This window comes from Loxodonta africana, chromosome 6, assembly GCF_030014295.1.
Source record: "Loxodonta africana isolate mLoxAfr1 chromosome 6, mLoxAfr1.hap2, whole genome shotgun sequence".
NCBI lineage: Eukaryota > Metazoa > Chordata > Mammalia > Proboscidea > Elephantidae > Loxodonta > Loxodonta africana.
The window spans coordinates 54,136,206-54,154,178 of NC_087347.1; positions in this window are offsets into that span (position 1 = coordinate 54,136,206).

Here is a 17,973-nt window from a genome sequence, read left to right on the forward strand (position 1 = left end):
ACCCAGGGTCCCTGTACTGAGAAGCTCCTAAACCAGGTGAAGATTGATGACAAGGACTTTCCTCCAGAGTTGGCTGAGAGAGAAAGCCTTTCTCTGGAGCTGGCACCCTGAATTCAGATGTCTAGCCTTCTAAACTGTAAGAGAATAAATTTTTGTTTATTAACCGCTCCCCTCCCCCCGCCAAAAAAAAAGAATGTGAGAGAAGGCCAGAGTATTACTTGAAGTTTTGGACTATTTAGGTATTTTGACATTCAGTAAGAAAATGCATTCACTTCACCACCTAGGGATGAGACTTGTTTTAGTAAACAAGTGTTATTGCAACACAGCTATGTCCTTTTGTTTAAGTATTGTTTATGATAGAGCTGAGTAGTTACAACAGAGACCATATGGTCAACAAAACCTACACTATTTTTGCTCTGGCTCTTTATAGAATTAAACATTTTTTGACCCCTGATCTAGAGTGTTCCCTTACTTCCATACAGCTGATGGAATATCATTGGCATTTCCTAAGTCAAAACCTAAATATTCTAAGACTCATCACCCTTTGCCATCAAGTCCGACTCATTGAGACAGGTATTGTCAGAATCGAATGATATAAATTGTAACGTCTAAACCACCATACGAATGTGTGGCAAGTGCTATCTATTTCTAATTATAAATGAATGCTTTCTACACAGTTTATATCTTATCTTATGTTCAGAAACTTTTCCATTAGAAAATAGATTAAACATATTTAAAAAGGATCAGAGGTCTGTTCCAAATTCAGAGTACAATGTAATGCCACTCAGGAGCCTTAGACATTAACAACTCTTATTTAACAAAATGAGAGTTGCTATCTTTACATATATTGGAACTGTACCTTTGTATGCCCGTTGTTTTTGAGTACAACCCACATACAGACTGCCTTGCTCAGTTTTGGCAACTATCTGCCATATAATGAGAGCAGTCAGGTCCCAAAATAATACATATAATCCAACCCTGACTGTACCTTTTATTAAATATTCCTCTTGTACTGTGTCAGAGATATTATTTTTAATCTCGGCTATGCCATCCTCTATTCCCTCATGCCCAGCATGAAGTTTTGTTTATACCTAGGCTCCACCTCTACTCTCTCACTGACTAATTGAGGGAGGCAAAACTGACTTGCCATTTTCAACCACCTATCGTCTATCCTCACATCTGATTGGATACCCCCTAACTTGGATTGATCCTGCACAGGCATAATATTCACCTTCCTCTCATTCTACACTCATCGTCCCCCCTTTAGATATAGATGTTTTCTTGTTAGATGTTGTAGGGTTTGACCTTAACTCATGGCAACACCTCACACAAAGGTATTGATCCATAGGTTTTTCGTTGACTGTTTTTGGAAGTAGATAGCCAGATCTTTCTTCCTAGTCCAGCCCAATCTAGAAGCCCCTCTGAAACCTGTTCCGCTTCATAACAACATGCCAGTCTGCACTGACAGATGGATGGTGGCTGCACTCGAGATACATTGGCCAGGAATCAAACCCAGGCCTCCCACATGGAAGGTGAGAATTTTAACACTAAATCACCACTGTCATAGGTATACGCCTAGACATTGACATGTAGATAGAGGCATAGATAAATATATAGATTATAGCTCTGTTCCATCAGCTGGTCCCAGTTTTGGGTTCTGGTCTGTCCTGCTTGTATTCTTATCGTCCTATGGTAACTCTAATCCACGAGGCCCCTTACTCTAGTAAGTAGGTATGACACAAGGCAACAAGCAACCTTATAAATGAAAAAGTAGGAGTAAACAGAGTTTAGTGCTCTCAAAGGATCAATGAAGCCAAGTAAAGCCTTGATAAATGAAACCAAACTGTCCACCAAATAAAGCATTTTCTGAGAAATTTCCCATGTGCATATAATAGCTAGGAAACTGTGTTGATATCCATAAATAGTTAGAAACATCTATTAGTAAAGTAATTAGGATCCTGATTGTGATCCTAATGTGAGAAATAATTGTTCATAGCCTCAGTGAAGTAAGACTGTATTTGGAGAACGAAAGCTGTCATTGAAATTCAAGTACCCTCAAAACCAAAACCAAACTCATTGCCCTCCAGTTGGTTTCAACTCATAGCGACCCTATAGGACAGAGTACAGCTGCCCCATAGGGCTTCCAAGGAGTGGCTGGTGGATTTGAACGGCCGACTCTTTGGTTAGCAGCTGAACTCTTCATCACTGTGCCACCAACGGCTCCCACATACACTCAGAAAGAATAAAAAGCACTGAAGGGTTACGTATGTACAGATATGTGTGGACTGGTTGCAAAACATGTCTTAAAAGAATTCCCTTTTCTGATCCATAAAATGGAGAGTTAATTTTTAATTTTAGAGAAAAGCCCAAATATAACATCTCTGCTTCACTTAGTAAAAAAAAGGGAAAAAGCACATAAATATGACCTGAATTAGTAAATTTGGTAATAAGTAGGAAAGAATTCTATAGTTAGTTATAGATTACTACCTTTCTTAGAATAGTTAAATAGTGGGATATCAATCCTTACAAATAATGGAATAAAAAAATATTTTTCAAGAGATTATATTCATACATTTCTTTCTACTAAAGTGATTACTATAATGCTTTTGATAAATATATTTCTATTCTCTGCCAATGAAATACAATAGAAGTGATATATACACCAGGGCTATGCCTAGGAAATAAAGCATGTAGCACTGAAATTATGAAAACTCATAATTTTCTGATTCATATAATTGGTGACAAATGATACTATATGTAGCTCATTATCTTTGAGACCTATAAAAGGGCTTTACAAAGGTGCATATTACCTCATAAAGAAGAGATTCCAATCTCATTTATCTAGCACATAAATAATTAAAATTTCTATTCTCCAAATTAGATTAGTTTGATATAAATGTTTACTGTTTCTATTACTGCTCACATTACCTAACTATTATGCTCAATCAAAATGTGTTAGATGCCTTAAATGGTTTTAATAAACAATATTATGTGCTATGTGTTGGCATAGGAACCCTGGTGGTGTAGTGGTTAAAACTCTCGGCTCCCAGTGGCAGCTCCTTGGGAGGAATATGTGGCAGTCTGCTTCCTAATGATTGACAGCCTTGGAAGCCCTATGGAGCAGTTCCACTCTGTCCTATCTGGTCACTATGAGTTGAAACCCACTCGGTGGCAATAGGTTTGTTTTGTGTGTGTGTGCGTGTGTGCGTGTGCGTGTGCGCGTGTGTGCATGTGTGTGTGTTGGTATGGAATTTTTAAAGGCAGCCAGTATTTCTGTTCTCTGGTGACCTTTTTTTTTCCGTGGAATCACAGCTAATAAATATTTCTCAGAGAAATTTAGTAATCGCTCCATGCCTCCTAATTGAAGATTACCCAAGTGATACTTTCTCCTATGTAATACTGGGCTAAATTCATTGCATGTTGTTTTTGCTGTTCTGTACCCTTAAGTCGGAGCCCTGGTGGCACAGCGGTCAAGAGCTACATCGAGGTAAGGCTGCTGACCAAAAGGATGGCGGTTGGTATCCACCAGCTGCTCCTTGGAAACCCTGTGGGGCAATTCTAGTCTGTTCTATAGGATTGTTATGAGTCGGAATCCACTGGACAGCAACAGGTTTGTTTTATTTTCTGTTTTTTGGTTTCTCCCACGAACCAGCTGGTGAATTTGAACCACTGAAGTGATTAAATGTTTGATTTCTCTTTACTTAGATTGATAGCAAATAGCAAATAAAATCACTGACTGTGGAAGAAGGGTGAAACCTTTAGTAGTTCTACTCTGTCCTATAGGGTCGCTATGAGTCGGAATCGACTCTATGGTGCTGTTTTTTTTGTGGGTTTAATGGCACTTATTCCCTGCTTTTTGAACAAGGGGCCTAAACTTTTTGTTTTAATACTTGCGGGAGAAGGGAAAGAAAGCAGAGTTGAGTCGAGGGAAATTAAGTCTGCGATACAGCTAGGACACCAGCCTCAGCCGACTCCACAGGAAACTCTGAAGCTGGCATAGACCTCCAAGGTGCTCCCACAGAAGTGAGAGAAGTCGCCCTTTGTATCACGTTTCTGCCAGTCATTTAATACAGGCTGCCCTGGGGAGGTGGATCTTCTCAGCCAAGGCAATTCCCGCGAGGAACTCAGGCGCAAACTGTAAGCCAACGTCCTTCCCAGTTGCGGGAAATGATTGCCTCAGTCCTGAAGGGAGGATCCCGGCGACGCAGCACTTCATCTCGATCGATAAATAGAGAGTTTGGACCTTCTGTCAGATGCTGTGGTATTTCTTTCGTTAGTTTCATGTAGTTATTATTTTAATTGTGTGCTATGTTTGTGAGAGTCCCCTAACAAAGAAGATTCCTTGCAATACCTTTTCCACATTGCAAGGGACTAGCCCGTCAAAGAGAATTCGGGAGGCACCTGCCATGCAGAGCCTGATATCCCTAGGAGTATGCCTCCTAAATCAGAGCTTTTAGACAGTGGAATCTGAAGATCTCTCCGATACAGCATCCTTGAAGTGGACCCAGGGGGTTAAAGGCTGAAAAATGAGCCCTTGACTAGGAAAGAAACCATTTTGTGTCTGTCTGTTTTGTTTTGCCATGAAAGCATTTACCCTAGGTGGAGGAGAAGACAGATAATCAAAGCCTTCACATCGTCACTCGTGCTCTGCTTTATTGGGACTATAGTTTTGGCATCACTAGACTATCAGTCCAAAGCAATACACAGACCTATACAACTGCATTAAAAACAAAAAATTAAAAAATAAATGCAAAAGCAGCAGTTAACTGGACATACCCGTGCTTAGTGGTGACTCTTTCCACTAGATGTAGATGACTTCCAGAGTCAGCTCACCCATTTTTAAACGGGTGCTTGAAAAATTTTATTATGTTTTTTAATGCAGTAGAGAACACTTTAAGAGCATATGTAACCTACAAACTGCTGATCAAAAACTTTTCATGTTTCCTTGTTTAGCATATTAAAGCTGACTTAAAATTCATCATTTTCCTTTAGAACAGGGCTATGGAGATACGATTCACACAATGCCAGAATGCTAGCTGATGGTTGAGAAGCTCAGCAGTACTGATTGCAGAAGTGGGGAGGAGGAACCACTGAGCCTGAAGAGCACTTGGCAGCATGCTGTCTCCTTTCCTATAGCCCTTGGCTAACCCCCAGCAGTAGAATCCTAGGCATATGTGTCTGCCCAGACCCCTTCCTGTACCATCATCATGCGTTGTGCCATGCAGTCCACAGGGCCCTTTATTTAAATGAACCTCACACTTGGTTTAATACTCTCACTCCCTAGAAATCTCGAATTTTTCGACCAAGGGGCCTGCATTTTCATTTCACAGGGGCCCACTAATTGTGTAGTTTGTCCTGTCCACCGTCCAAAATCTCTGATAGCACCAGAGAGTTGAGAGTCCAGTCTCAGAAAAGTCCCGTTGTCTGGAAGCAAAACAGCAGCTTCCTTCAAAGGACAAAATACTCTCCCTAGATAAAAAGAGAAAGTAGAGCTGCTCTGGCAGAAGGAAGAACAGACCCCTACCTATTTAGTCTTTGTTGTTATGATGCTGCCTTAGCATCTAGTGCTGCCATAACAGAAATACTACAGGTGGATGGCTTTAAACAAAGAAAACTTTATTTTCTCACTGTCTAGTAGGTTACAAGTCCAAATTCAGGGTGTTGGCTCCAGGGGAAGGCTTTCTGTCTCTGTCGGCTCTGGGGGAAGGCTTTCCCTGGTGGAGGAACTCCTCAGGCACAGGGACCCTGTGTGCAAAAGACGTGATCTGCTCCTGGTGCGGCTTTCTTGGTGGTATGAAGTCCCTAGCTCTCTGCAGGCTTCCCTTTCCTTTTATCTCTTGAGAGATAAAAGGTGGTTCAGGCCACTCCCCAGAGAAAATCCCTTTACCTTTGATGAAGGAGGTGACCTGAGTAAGGGTAGTGTTACAATCCCACCCTAATCCTCTCAACATAAAAGTATAATCACAAAATGGACGACAACCACACAATACTGGGAATCATGGCCTAACCAAGCTGACGCATATTTTTTGAGGGACACAATTCAATCCATGACAGATGCCCACAGGTAAATCTGCAAAATCTTCAGAGTCTGTGTAAGGCAGTTTGGAAACCAGTCCTTGAAGTCTGTCCTGAAGAATACTGAAAAATAAATATCCAGAAACTAGTCACTTTGCTAGTCTAAAAGAATTTGTACATATTTCATTAAATATGCCATTTGTTGTTTGGCCTTTTTTTATTATTATTTTAGAAAGTGTGTGTGTGTGTGTGTGTGTGTTTCCCCAACATATGGCAAACAAAGGAGTCTAAAAGTGCTTACACTACTTAGGATAGGGACCAGTTAGTGGTTACTTCCTCTCTGATATTCATTGTGCTAAGCTCCTTTTCTAATTATGTAATTTAATCCTCATAACACTGAAGTTCATAGAATTATTCCGCTTAGTCAATAGGTTACACAGCTAAGAAGTGGAAGAGATGGAATTCTAATCCAGACTGTCTTACTCCAACATACTTGAACAAAAAAAAAAAAAACTTCAATGAAATACCGAAATTTATAATCTATATGAAAATGTTTAAAATTTCTGTTTTTTAATGAATATCTGTAATAAAACTTTTTCTTAGGTGTCATCAAGTAGGGCACAACTCATAGCAACCTTATGTGCAACAGAACGAGAACTGCTTGCTTCCACACCATCCTCACAATTGCTATGCTTGAGTACATTATTGCAACCACTGGGTCAATCCATCTCAATGAGAGTCTTCTTCTCTTTCACTGACCCTCTACTTTACCAAGGATGTTGTCCTTCTCCAGGGAGTGGTCCCTCCAGATAACACATTCAAAGTATGAGGTCTCACCATCCTTGCTGCTAAGGAGCATTCTGGCTGTACTTCTTCAAAGACAAATAGAGATAATTGCACTGAGTGTGTTGTTGTTGTTAGGTGTCCTCGAGTTGGTTCCGACTGACAGTGACCCTCTGTACAACAGAACAAGACACTGCCTGGTCCTGCGCCATGCCCACTATCACTGCTATGCTTGAGCCCGTTGTCATAGCCACTGTGTCAATCCATCTCATTGAGGGTCTTCCTCTTTTCCACTGATCCTGTACTTTACCAAGGATGATGTCCTTCTCCAGCAACTGATCCCTCCTGTCCAAAGTATGTAAGACGCAGTCTCACCATCCTTGCTTCTAAGGAGCATTCTGGTTGTACTTCTAAGACAGATTGGTTCATTCTTTTGGCAGTCAATGGTATATTCAATATTCTTCACCAACACCACAATTTAAAAGTGTCATTTCTTCTTCGGTCTTTCTTATTCATTGTCCAGCTTTTGCATGCATATGATGTCATTGAAAATACTATGGCTTGGGTCAGGCGCACCTTAATCTTCAAGGTGACATCTTTGCTTTTCAACACTTTAAAGAGGTCCTTCGTAGCAGATTTGCCCAATGCAATGTGTCTTTTGATTTCTTGGCTGCTGCTTCCATGGCTGTGGATTGTGGATCCAAGTGAAATGAAATCCTTGACAACTTCAGTCTTTTCTCCATTTATCATGATGTGGCTTATTGGTCCTGCTCTGAGGATTTTTATTTTCTTTATGTTGAGGTGCAATCCATACTGAAGGCCGTGGTCTCTGATCTTCATTAATAAGTGCTTCAAGTCCTCTTCACTTTCAGCAAGCAAGGTTGTGTCATCTGCATAACGCAGGTTGGTAATCAGACTTTCTCCAATCCTGATGCCCTCCCTGTTCTTCTTCATATACTCCAGCTTCTCAGAGTATTTGCTCAGCACACAGATTGAATAGGTATGGCAGAAAGATACAACCCTGACACAAACCTTTCCTGACTTTAAACCACTCAGTATCCCCTTGTTCTGTCTGAAGTAAAGCCTCTTGATCTATGTACGTGTTCCTCACAAACACAATTAAGTGTTCTGGAATTCCCATTCTTTGCAATGTTATCTGTAATTTGTTACGATCCACACAGTCAAATGCCTTTGCATAATCAAGAAAACACAGGTAAACAACTTTCTGGTATTCTCTGCTTTCAGCCAGGATCCATCTGACATCAGCAGTGATATCTCTGGTTCCATGTCCTCTTCGGAATCCGACCTGAATTTCTGGCAGTTCCCTGTTGATATACTGATGCAGCCACTTTTGAATGATCTTCAGGAAAATTTTTCTTGTGTGTGATATTAAAGATATTGTTTGATAACTTCCACATTTGGTTGGATCACCCTTCTTGAGAATAGGCATAAATATGGATCTCTTCCAGTCAGATGGCCAGGTAACTATCTTCCAAATTTCTTGGCGTAGACAAGTCAGTACTTCCAGTGCTGTATCTATTTGTCGAAACACCTCAATTGATATTCCATCATTTCCTGGAATCTGGTTTTTTGCCAATGCCTTCAGTGCAGCTTGGACTTCTTCCTTCAATACCATCGGTCCCTGATCATATTCTACCTTTTTAAATGGTTGAACATAGACCAATTCTTTTTAGTATAATGACTCTGTGTATTCCTTCCATCTTCTTTTGATGTTTGCTGCATCATTTAATATTTTCCTCCTAGAATCCTTCACTATTGCAACTCGAGGCTTGAACTTCTTCAGTTCTTTCAGCTTGAGAAATGCGGAGTGTTTTCTTCCTTTTTGGTTTTCTATCTCCAGCTCTTTGCGCACGTCGTTATAATACTTTACTGTGTCTTCTCGAGCTCCCCTTTGAAATCTTCTGTTCGGTTCTTTTACTTCATCATTTCTTCCTTTTGCTTTAGCTGCTCAAAGTTCAGGAGCAAGTTTCAAAGTCTCTGCTGACATCCATTTTGGTCTTTTCTTTCTTTCCTTTCTTTTTAAGGACTTCTTGCTTTCTTCATGTATTATGTCCTTGATGTCATTCCACAAGTCGGCTGATCTGTCAGCTATGGTACTGTGGGGACTTGGTGCTGCTGTGTTGCTGGAAGTATGACTCTAGAAATATTGGAAATCATTAAAAATGAAATGGAATGCATAAACATTGATATCCTAGGTATTAGTGAGCTGAAATTGACTGATATTGACCATTTTGAATCAGACAATCATGCAGTCTACTATGCCAGGAATGACACCTTGAGGAAGAATGGCATTGCATTCATCATCAAAAAGAACATTTCAAGATCTATCCTGAAGTACAATGCTGTCCGTTATAAGATAATATCCAAAAGCCTACAAGGAAAACCAGTTAATAAGACTATTATTTGCAAATTTGCACACTAAACACTAAGGCCAAAGATGAAGAGACTGAGGATTTTTGCCAGCTTCTGCAGTCTGAAATTGATTGAACATACAATCAGGATGCATTAATAATTACTGGTGATTGGAATGCGAAAGTTGGAAACAGAGAAGAAGGATCAATAGTCGGAAAATATGGCCTTGGTGATAGAAATGATGCTGGAGATTGCATGATAGAATTTTTGCAAGTTCAACAACTTCTTTATTGCAAATACCTTTTTTTATCTATATAAACAGTGACTAAACACATGGACCTCACCAGATAGAATACACAGGAATGAAATCGACTACATCTGTGGAAAGAGAGGATGGAAAAGTTCCATACCATCAGGCAGAACAAAGCCAGAGGTTGACTGTGGAACAGACCATCAATTGCTCATAAGCAAGTTCAAGTTGAAACTGAAGAAAATTAGAATGAGTCAGTGAAAGCCAAAGTATGACCTTGAGTATATTCCACCTGAATTATGGAGACTATCTCAAGAACAGATTTGATGAGTTGAACTGAGTGAGTAGAATGGGAAATAATTTAAAACACATAAGAGAAGCCATTAGTAAAGAAAAGTACGTGTAGCTGGTGTGATGATAAGATCTAACTCATAGTTTGGCTTTTGAAAGCAATTTTTTTTCATGTGTAAGAGAAAGAAATGTTAAGTAGATATTTTAGAAATTTGGTTTGGGTCCAGTGTTTGTTGGTTTGTATGAGCTGAGTAGAACAGAAAAAGAGATTAGAAAGAAATAAAAGGATATTGAAATGTCAGTGATGAAAAAATATGAGGCAATTCCACAACTGGACTCTTTATATAATGTAGAAGAGTTGAATTTGCATGTGAAAACTGACTTTTGAGGTGTAGAAATATTTTTTTTCTGTAAAATTCCATTATGAAAAATAACTATTCCTACTGAAATCATTCTGCTTCCGGGAATTGGACAGGTCAAATCATTTAGAATTCATTTCCCTGTGTCCTTTCACAAGAAAATAATCAATTCAGTTAAAGAAAACAAACCATTTTATGATTCGCACCAAACTGCATGATCAAATGAGTAACTGAAGAATTAGTAGTCCTACCTCCTGTTTAAAACTAAAAAAAAAAAAGCAATGGAATTAAATGAGCAAATTATATATAAACAGACATTTTCCAAAAAAGGAAAAAAGTGAGTTATGCACATTACTAATACATGCAAATGAAAATAACAATAAAATAGTTTTATTTGCCTTACAAATTGACATAATTTTTGTTTGCCTTTTTTTACTGTTTTTAAAAATATGTGAAATGGAGCAGATGTGGTAAACAGTCTAGATAGAATTCTAGAAGTAAAATTTAGTTCAATATCTGGTACAAATAATTTACAATGTGTCTTAAAATGCTTGTTCTCTTTGAATTAATAATTATATTTCTGGATATCTATCTTTAGGAAGTAAGAAATAAAGCATTCGAAAAAGTATAATGTGAATATATTTGTGATTTTTTTTTTAAGGAAAAAAGGGGTAAATCAAATTCTATCGATAGAAAAGGCCTTAAGTAAATTATGACACAGAAATACAAGAAATATAGTGATAATTATTTTCACAGTTTTTTAGTTAACATGAGAAATCATCTTGAAAATGTAAGTGGTAAAAAATTATATCAATTATATACATACTTTGATCCCAATTATGTATAAAAATGTGAGTAGGTGTAAATGTGTAATTAATTTACAGAAAAATACATATATAAATTCTACTGAATTCATAAATAAAATGCCATGTAGCAGTGAAAATGAATTATAATGAGTCACACACATCAACACCGATAAATTTTATTAACATAAAATTGAGAGAAATAAGCAAGTCCAGAAAAATACAGTATTGTATAAAGTATATAAAAAAAAATTCATTATTACCATTAATTTTATTATTTTTCTATTGATGAAGAATAATATAGTCTAAACTTAAAACAGTACAGTAAACATTTAAGAAATATTCCCTAAGTTTTAATAGACATTGTAACATACAGATATTATATCTTTTCCTAGAGATACTTAGAGAAAAGAGGTAAAGTTGAATGTGGCCTTGCCTCAAGACAGTGTAATGGCCTAAATTTTTTCATGGAGTCATTTTAAACTTTATTATTCTATGCACTGCACTAACATGGAATGACTGTGTGTGTGTGTGTGTGTGTGTGTGTGTGATGAAATTCAGATGTAGGAATAGAGAGACAAGGATAGAATGGCATTATAGAACCAACTCTCAAAGGAAAACTTAGGAATTGTTTATAGATGATAAAATCATAATACATTATAATTGAAAATAATTTTGGGAGGCGGGGCCAAGATAGTGGAGTAGTCAGATGCTTCCTATGTTCCGTCTTACAACAAAGACAAAAAAAAAAAAGTGAATCGATTATATGTGACAGTCTAGGATCCCTGAACATCAAAGACAAAGTGGAGGAGTCAGATTGAGTGGCAGGGGGAGGGAGAGACTGTACAGAAGCAGTGAGAATTTGCCAGACTCGACTTGGCTGATGTCCTGAAGGCTGGGTTGGTCTGCAGAATTGGGGTGAGGCAAGCAGTAGTGCTTGGGATGCATTTTCCACACCAGGAGAAACTGAGTGGGGGAGAGTCTGCACAAGCCTCTGGAACCAGGGAGAAGCAGCCCTAGACTTGCAAAAAGTTAAGTGCAAGCATCTAACCTACCACAGGATTAAAAAAAAAAAAAAAAAACTTCCTCCTCTGGGAAGTACCTATTTTCCATTCACCCACCCTCACCTGCTCTGCTCTGGTCCCGGCGCAATTTCAGCTATTTCAGTGCTCCCTGGACCAGAAGTGGGATCCGTCACATGCCCCAAGCCATTCATCCAGCTTTGGAGAGGGAACAAATTAACATACAAATAATAAACAAGAAACAATACTCTGTCAGCTTCCAAAAAGCTGGACCTCAGGGCAGGCATATCCCCTTTGCCTAGGCATAAGCTTAAGGGGTCCAGGGACTTCAAATGCCTTTTACCTGTGCCTAGACCTGTGTGGGCCCATTTTAACAACATAGGCCCTCATTAGCATAGTACAACAGGGTACATACTTGAAGCCTATTTTCAACTGTAACAGCTAAGGAAGAATGTCAGACTCACATTTGACACTGCCCTACCCAGTAAGAAAGGTCTTCACCTACCCACATCAGGGGCCTGAGGACTGGTGGCTCCACCCACTCCAACTAGCCACATAAGACAGGGGTCTGAGAATAAGTGTTGCCTCCTAGTCCTTACAGCCAACAGCACTGGGTACCCAAAGTTCTGCTGCAAAACCAACCCACCTATGCACTCTAGGGAACAGGGATATCAATCAGATATCAACCCAGATAGGTAAGACACAAAGCAAAATCAAAGCTAAAACACTGAAAATAGGGGAACAGAGATGTCAATATGTAAAAGATGACAATATTAAAACAAAAAAAAGAGGGAATAAGTAATGTAGTCATAGAACATTCATATGAAGAGAAAGTCAAGACAATATCAAATAAAAGATTGGTTTAAACTTAGAATAATGGAGGTAAATATTTAGGTAAACACAAGGGAAACTAATAATCCTACACAGCAAAATAAAAAACAAGAAAAACATAAAGACTCACCAAATACAAAAGCAACAACAATAAAAAAGAGGAAAAGAAAATTCATAAAGAAAAATGACAGCACAGAAAATTAAGTAGAACAAAGAAACTGTCAACAGCACACAAAAAAGACAACAGAATGACAGCACTAAACTCATACCTATCAATAATTATTCTGAACGTGAATAGACTAAATGCACCAACAAAGAGACAGAGAGTGTCAGAATGGATAAAAAAAAAAAAACATGATCTGTCTATGTGCTGCCTACAAGAGGCACACCTTAGACTCAAACACACAAACAAATTAAAATTCAAAGGTTGGAAAAAAATACATCAAGCAAACAAAGATCAAAAAAGAGCAAGAGTGGCAATATTAATCTCTGACAAAACAGGCTTTAAAGCAAAATCCACCACAAAAGATATGGAAAGATGCTATATAAGGATTAAAGGGTCAATACACCAGGAGGATATAACCATAATAAATATTTAGCCACCCAATGACAGGACTCCAAAATACATAAAACAAACCCTAAGCATTGAAAAGAGAAATAGTCAGCTCCACAATAATAGTAGGAGACTTCAACACACCACTTTCGGTGGAGGACAGAACATTCAGAAAAAAGCTCAATAAAGACATGGAAAATCTAAATGCCACAATCAACCAACCTGATCTCATAGACACATACAGAATACTCCACCCAACAGCAGCCAAGTATACTTTCTTTTCCAATGCGTATGGAACGTACTCCAGAATAGACCACACATTAGGCAACAAAGCAAGCCTTAACAGAATCCAAAATATCAAAATATTACAAAGCATCTTTTCTGACCATAAAGCCATAAAAGTAGAAATCAATAACAGAAAAAGCAAGAAAAAAAAAAATCAAATCCTTGGAAACTGAACAACACCTTGCTCAAAAACTACTGAGTTATAGAAGAAATCAAGGACAGAATAAAGACATTCACAGACTCAAATGAGAATGTAAACAGATCCTTTCAAAACCTTTGGGACAGAGCAAAAGCAGTGCTCAAAAGTCAATTTATAGCAATAAGTACACACAATCACAAAGGAGAAAAGGCCAAATCAAAACCCTACAGCTCAAGCAAATAGAAAGAAAAAGAGAATCAAAAGAAGCCCTTGGCTACCATAAGAAAGGAAATAATAAAAATTAGAGCAGAAATAAATGAAATAGAGAATAGAAAAGCAATTGAGAGTTAACAAAATCAAAATTGTTTTTTTGAAAAAAATCAACAAAATCGATAAACCACTCACCAACTTGACAAAAGAAAAACAGAAAAGGATGCAAATAGCCCAAATAAGAAATGAGATGGGTGATACCAAAACAAACCGAATGAAATCGAAAGAATTATAACAGAGTACTATGAAAAATTGCACTCCAAAAAATTTGAAAACCTAGAGGAAATGGACAAATTTCTAGAAACACACCACTTACCTAAACTAACACAAGCTGAAATAGAAAAACTAAATAAACCTATAACAAAAGAAGAGATTGAAGAGTCAACTAAAAGGCTCCCTGCCCACACTCCCCAAAAAAAACCCCGGTCCTGATGGCTTCACTGGAGAATTCTACCAAATTTTCAGAGATGAGTTAACACCAGTACTACTAAATGTATTTCAGAGCATAGAAAAGGATGGATTACTCCCGAGCTCGTTCTTTGAAACCAGCATAACGCTGATACCAGAAACCAGGTAAAGACATTACAAAAAAAGAAAATTACAGACAAATATCCCTCGTGAACACAGAAGCAAAAATCCTCAATAAAATTCTAACCGATAGACTTCAACAACATGTCAAAAAAATAATTCACCATGACCAAGTGGGATTCATACCAGGTATGCAGGGATGATTCAATATTAGAAAAACAATCAAGGTAATCCACTGCATAAATAAAACAAAAGAATTATATGATTTTATCAATTGATGCAGAAAAGGCATTTGACAAAGTCCAACACCCATTCATGATAAAAACTTTCAGTAAAACGGGAATAGAAAGGAAATATCTCAGTGTACTGAAGGTCATTTATACAAAGCCAATAGCCAACATCATCTTAAATGGAGAGAGTCTGAAAGCACTCCCCTTGAGGAGGGAAACAGAAAAAAAAAATACCATTTATTGCCACTCTTATTCAACACTGTGTTGTAGGTCCTAGACAGAGCAATTAGGCTAGATAAAGAAATAAAAGGGATCTTTTTTTTTTTAATTGGTAAGAAAAAAGTAAAAGTATCCCTGTTTGCAGATGGTATGATCTCACACACAGAAAACTCCAAAGAATCTGCAGGAAAACTACTGGAACTAATAGAAGATTTCAGCAAAGTATCAAGAAGCAATATTTAAACATACAAAAAACAGTTGGATCCCTCTACACCAACAAAGAGAACTTTGAAAAGGAAATTGCCAAATCAATACCATTTACAGTAGCCTTCAAGAAGATAAAATACTTAGGAATAAATCTAACCAGGGACGTAAAAGACCTATGCAAAGAAAACTACAAGGTACTACTGCAAGAAACCAAAACAGACCTACATAAGTGGAAAAACATACCTTGCTCACGGATAGGAAGACTCAACATTGTGAAAATATCTATTCTACCCAAAGTGATCTAAAGATACAATGAGATCCCAATCCAAATTCCAAAGACATGTTTTAACAAGACGGAGAAACAAATCGCCAACTTCATATGGAAAGGGAAGAGATCCCAGAGAAGTAAAGCATTTCTGAAGAATAAAGTGGGAGGCCTCACACTTGCTGATTTTAGAACCTATTATACCACATGGTAGTCAAAACAGCCTGTTACTTGTACAACAACAGAAACATAGACCAGTGGAACAGTATTGAGAACCCAGACATAAATTCATTCACGTATGAGCAGCTGATATTTGGCAAAGGCCCAAAGCCCATTAAATGGGGAAAAGACAGTCTCTTTCACAAATGCTGCTGGCATAACTGATTATCCATTTGCAAAAAAACGAAACAAAACCCATACCTCACACCATGTACAAAATTAACTCAAAATGGATCAAAGACCTAAATATAAAATCTAAAACAATAAAGATAATGGGAGAAAAAATAGGGACAATGCTTGGAGCTCTAAAACATGACGTAAGTAAAACACAAAACATAACTAACAATGCACAAACACCAGAAGAGAAACTAGATAACTGGAAGCTCCTAACAATCAAAACCTACAGACTAGGAAAAAAATTTTGGCTATGACATATCTGATCAGGGTCTAATCTCTAAAATCTACAAGATACTATAAAATCTCAACAATAAAAAGACAAATAACCCAATAAAAAATGGGCAAAGGATATGAACAAGCACTTCACCAAAGAAGACATTCGGGCAGCTAACAGATAGTTGAGAAAATGCTCATGATCATTAGTCATTAGAGAAACACCAATCAAAACTACAATTAGATACCATCTCACCCCAATAAGGCTAGCACTAATCTAAAAAACACAAAATTATAAATGTTGGAGAGGTTGTGAAGAGACTGGAACACTTATACAATGTTGGTTGGAATGTAAAATGGTAGAATCACTTTGGAAATTGATTTGGCACTTTCTTAACAAGCTAGAAATAGAAGTACCATATAATCCAGCAATCCACTCCTTGGAATATAACCTAGAGAAATAAGAGTGATCACACTAATAGATTTATGCACACCCATGTTCATTGCAACACTGTTCACCACAGCAAAAAACGGATACAACCTAGGTGTCCATCAACATACAAATGAATAAACAAATTATGGTATATACACACAATGGAATAGTAAGCAATGATAAAGAACAATGAGGAATCCACAAAACATCACACAGTGTGGTTGAATCTGGAAGGCATTATGCTGAGTGAAATTAGTGAGTTGTAAATGGACAAATATTGTATGAGACCACTATTATAAGAGCTCAAAAAAGGTTTAAACACAGAAGAAAACATTCTTTAATGGTTATGAGGGTGAAGAGGGAGGGAGGGGGGAATTCACTAATTAGTAGACAAGAATTATCTTTGGTAAAGGAAAGCACAATACATAGTACAGGGGAAGTCAGCATAACTGGGCTAAACTAAAAGCTAAGATGTTTCCTGAACACGACAAAACACTTTGCAGGACAGAGTAACAGGGGCAGGGGTGTGAGGACCATGGTTTCCGGGGACATCTAAGTCAATTGGCATAACAAAGTTTATTAAGAAAATGTTCTGCATTCCACTTTGGTGAGTGGCATCTGGGGTCTTAAAAGCTTGGGAGCGGCCATTTAAGATGCATCGATTGGTCCCAACCAACCTGGAGCAAAGAGAATGAAAAACATCAGAAGCACAAAGAAAATATTAGCCCAAGAAACAAAAGGGCCACACAAACCAGAGACTCCATCAGCCTGAGGCCAGAAGAAGTAGGTGGTGCCTGGCTACCACCAATGACCACCATGACAGGGAGCACAACAGAAAGTCCTGAATGGGGCGGGAGAAAAGTGTGATACAGAGCTCAAATTCATGTAAAAAGACTAGATTTAATGGTCTGACTGAGACTAGAGGAACCCTCGAAGATTTGGCTCCTGGACTGTCTGTTAACCCAGAATTAAAACAATTCCCAAAGCCAGCGCTTCAGACAAAGATTAGACTGGACTATAAAACATAAAATAATACTTGTCAAGAGTGTGCTCTTTACTTCAAGCAGATATTCAAGACTAGCTGGGCAGCTCCTGTCCAGAGGCAGGATGAGAAGGCAGAAAGGGATAGGAGCTGGTTGAATGGACACAGGAAACCAGGGGTGGAAAGGGGGCATGTGCTGTCACATTATAGAGATTGCAGCTAGGTTACATAAAAATATGTGTATAAATTCTTGTGCGAAATTAACTTGAGCTATGAACTTTCACCTAAAGCACAATAATTAAAAAAAGAAAAAGTAATTTGGACATCTAGTATTTGGAGCCCCGGTGACACAATAGTAAAGAACTTTGCTGCCGACCAAAAGAACAGCAGTTTGAATCCACCAGATGCTCATTGGAAACCTTGTGGGACAGTTCTACTCTGTCCTATAGGGGTGTTACGAGTCAGAATCGACTCAAAGACAACAGGTTTTGTTTTGTTTTTAGTAGTTATTTGTTCAGCTCTTTTA